Genomic DNA, 4,642 nt, shown 5'->3' with positions numbered 1-4,642 from the left:
CGATATTTTAGTAACTACTGAAGATTATTCACTCAAAATTGATATTTACAAAAATTTTTAGACGAAAAATAAGAATATTATAAATTTTTGTAAAATGGGCGTACCCACGCCCACTTATGGTTACATGTGTATATCTTGGTAACCGCTGCACAAATTTCTTCCAAACTTGGCACAGTTGTTGGCCTTGATACAGCATACTAAATGGCCGAAAATTTAAAAAAATCGGACAATAACCACGCCCACATCCCATATAACGGTAATTTAGAGAAATACAAAATCTTCGATAAATCAGTAAATATTAAAGCAAATTTATTGAAAATTGATGCTTGCAACAATTCTTTACCAAGAAATACGTTTATGGTAAAATTTTGGAAAATGGGCGTGGCACCGCCCACTTGTGATAAAATATGTGTATATCGATAACCGTTCTACCAATTTGTACCAAACTCGGTATTTTTATTGTGCTTGCTACATAAAAGCAAAACATTGAAAATTATTGAAATCGGACTAAAATTACGGCCGCTTTTCATATAGCGGTAAATTTCAGAAATGCTTGAAACTGCAATATTTCGAAATTTAAGGACGCTAATTTACTCAAAATTGATACACCCCGGCTTACCATCTAGCGGTAGCTTTCGGAGAGGGGAAAAAACATATATTTAATACTTGCGTCGGGTATTTAATGTTCGGCTCCACCCGAACTTAGACTTTCTTACTTGTTTATTTTAAAATTACGTCGAGTTTTTATGAAAGTACGAAATAACTGTCAAATATGTAAAAACGCAAACGCAGTGCCGCAAGCGCCGCAGATGGCACCCCTACCAGCAGCGCGTTTGGAAGCGTTCGCTCGTCCCTTTACGTATGTAGGCATAGACTACTTCGGGCCCATGTTCGTTGTCGAAAATCGAAAAGCAAAAAAGAGATGGGGTGTTATGCTGACATGCTTCACAGTGAGAGCAGTTCACATAGAAATTGCCCACACTCTTAGCACGGACTCGTGCCTTATGTGCCTGCGAAACTTTATAGCTCGTCGTGAAATTTATTGTGATAACGGCACAAATTTTCATGGTGCAGACAATTTCATGAAAGAAGAACTGCTTAAGATTAATGCTTCGGTGGTAGAACGCGAACTGGCGCACAAGGGAATCGCCTGGAAATTCAACCCGCCGTCAGCTCCCCATATGGGCGGAGCGTGGGAAAGACTAATAATAATAATAATAATAGATTGGCGTGTACACATATGTTAGTGTTTGGCCAAGCCTCTCCTCCAACTTGTGGCGTGCGCCTTGATGTTGTCACACAAATCAGAGGGACCTACAGTTTTACGCCGACTCCGAACGGCGATTGTATTTTTATGAGAAGCTGTTTTTCATGGCAGAAAAACACTCGGAGATTTGCCATTGCCTGCCGAGGGACGACCACTGTTAAGAAAAACCCTTTTTTCTCATTTTTTTGCGATGTTGCTTTGACCAGGGCTTGAACCCAGGTGTTGATGAATGAAAGCGCGCACTGCTTATCACTACACCACAGCGGCCGACCAGGAAAGACTAATAAGAACCACTAAAACCGTACTCTACAAGATATCACCGTCCCAAAGATTTTCCGATCAAAGTCTCCGTTCTGCGCTTCTTGAAACCGAGCTCATCATTAACTCGCGCCCACTTATGTTTTTATCTCTTAATAGCTGTGAGGAGGAGCCCATTCCTCCAAATCATTTTCTTCTTGGAAGTGCCAATGGTGCCAAGCCATTTTGCAAAGCGGAAGAAATAAATTTAAAAATGTGTCCCAGGCAGAGCGAAGTTTTTGCGAATCTATTTTGGAAGCGGTGGGTACGCGAAATGTTACCAACATTTACGCGACGAAGCAAGTGTGTCACAAGAGTGAAGCCAATAGCTAAAGACGATGTCGTCCTCATCGTAGACGAAAACACTGAAAGGAACACATGGCTGAAGGGTATAGTTGTTGACATAACACTTGCAAAGGATGGTCAACTACGGCGCGCGAAAGTTAAAACCATTCACGGTATTTTGGACAGACCAGCAGTGAAATTAGCGGTACTTGATAGCGCCAAAAAGGAGCCAAGCTCCGACGAGTCAGCCGCTTACCGGGGGGAGAATATTGCCGATAAAACAAACTGCGTAGAGTAGCCGCTCAAATGCAACCCTGCGTAATCATCTTGTCATCTTTTCAAACCTCCATTCGCGCTTATTTCCTTTATTCTTCATATTATTTCTTTTGCTTTTATCCTCGCCTGCGTGCACATGATAATTTAACTAAAGTCAACTTAAAGTTAGAAAAATTTATTAAACTTACAAAGGAACTAAGGTAAAAAACTTAAACTGAACTTGTATGTTATAAATAAAAATGTAAATTGAATTTGTAAACATTTTAGATTTTTAAAGCTCGCTAGAACACTTAATTGCTCACTTTAATCTTCACTACATTGTGGGCGCTGTTCGATATTTACATACTTTATTAAATAAAACGAGCTCTTGGAACTTGGTGGACTTTTCTTTTCAACAGTAGTCGTCACCTCATTGCAACAAACACGCAGCCAACGCCTCAAATTATTTTTGAACCGGGGCAATAACTCTAGGGGTCAATCCATCATTAGTTAACACTGCATCCTTTCCACGAAAGATAATCGAACTGCCTCAGTTTTCGGGGAGCCAGAAGAGTATTTAATGCGTCATTTGTGGAATCAACTGCGGTTTATAATTATACCAACCTCGAGAACAATCAAAGATTAAACAAATGTTTAAAGGGCGAGGCAAGAGATACGGTCAAATCTTTGCTAATTCACCCTAATAATGTATCCGCGGTAATTGACCAATTGCGTTTTCGGTTCGGTCGCCCAGAACAGCTCATACGTAGTCAACTTAAGGTAGTCCGCGATATGCCATGTATCTCTGAAGCTGCCATCCACAAATTAGTCTCGTTTGCAACAATCGGTAAAAACCACACCGTGTTTCTTCAATCTATCGGCGAAGAAAGACATTTAGTAGATCCGTCATTACTAGAAGAACTAATAGCTAGGTATTCGGTATCGATTCGACCGTATCCCACAATTATCAACTTTAGCGAGTGGCTGTCAGACGTTGCGAGTTTGGTCCAGATGGTCCAAGACCACGAAGGTCGAGAACCAAAACGCCGCGCAGTGCTACATGTAGCTGGAGAACAACGCCCATTGAAATGTTTGATCTGTCAAGGGGACCAACGTATCGGATCGGTGGAAGATAGCCAAACGTTTACGTCTATGTTTTAGCTGCCTATCGACATGCCACTCGTGATTGCCGCCGCCGTAAAGCATGTCCAGTAAATTGGATGCCAAAGACATCACAATCATTTGTTACTTGATGGTGATGTCAGTCGCCCGGTCAGATCGGTTCAAATAAGCGCGTGAACGTATGCTCTTTTAGATGAAGGGTCTTCGATTACGATGATGGACGATTCACTAGTACAGGAGCTTGGGCTTAAATGTCAGCAACGTCAAGTGGAGATTCAATGGTTCGTGGGAAAAGCGGCAAAGGAAAAGGTAGCGGTCGCAAACCTTTTTATCAGAGGTCAGGGTATGAAGAAGCGTCACATGCTTCGATACGTTCATGGTGTAGCCAACTTAAATTTACCGATGCAAAGCCTCAGCCAGGGGGATATCTGCAATGCCGTCAGATATGAAAATAAATTACCAGTACAGCCATAGGAAAATGTATCGCCTAAAGTTTTAATCGGCCTAGACCACTGCCACCTTGGGTTACCAACTAAACCGATATTAGCCAATCGCGATGGGCCGTTCGCCACGACAACCGAGTTGGGTGTTTGTGTTTTTGGGCCATCCAGCCGCTTGCCGTTAAGGAAGTCCTCCTGTCTTCACGTCAACACTTCAGACCATCAGATGCATGACCTAATAAAGGACTACTTCACCGTGGAGTCCTTTGGTGTGCGAGCTGCGCCGCCTATTGAGAGTGTAGCCGACATACGTGCTAAGAAGCTGCTCGATTCAACTACAGTGAAGGTGAATGGTCGATTTCAAACCCGGTTACTGTGGAAAACCGACAACGTCGAGCTACCGGAGAGCTACTCCATGGTTTTGAAACGTCTTGTGGGCATCGAAAGAAAAATCGCACGTAATAAGGAGTTTGGTAAAGCATACCGTGAAATAAAAACAATTATGTGAGTAAAGGGTATGCACGTAACCTGCAATCATCCGAGGTAGCCGAAGTGGGTTCTAGGACATGGTATCTTCCACATTTTGCCGTAATAAATCCGCATAAGCCAGGAAAGTTGAGGCTCGTGTTTGACGCTGCAGCAACGTCACACGGAGTGTCGCTGAATTCTCAGCTACTGAAGGGACCACAGCAATATCGTCCATTGGAGTCCGTGTTATTCCATTTCCGAGAAGGCGCCGTAGCCGTTTGCGCTGACATAAAGGAGATGTTCCACCAAGTTGTCATCCGTCCCGAAGATAGATGTGCCCAGAGGTTTTTGTGGCGCAACGGTGATATCCAGCAGACTCCTGACGTGTATGAAATGACGGCGATGATGTTTGGTGCAGCATGTTCCCCTGGTTCAGCACATAATGTAAAGGTGAAAAATGTGATGGAACACAGCAACCACGATCCACGAGCGATCCAAGCCATAACTG

Source organism: Rhagoletis pomonella, unplaced genomic scaffold, assembly GCF_013731165.1.
Source record: "Rhagoletis pomonella isolate Grant_MI unplaced genomic scaffold, Rhpom_1.0 Rhpom_scaffold_00001, whole genome shotgun sequence".
In the NCBI taxonomy this organism is placed as follows: Eukaryota; Metazoa; Arthropoda; class Insecta; order Diptera; family Tephritidae; genus Rhagoletis; species Rhagoletis pomonella.
The sequence above is the reverse complement of the archived record's forward strand: the minus strand, read 5'-3'. Positions refer to the sequence as shown.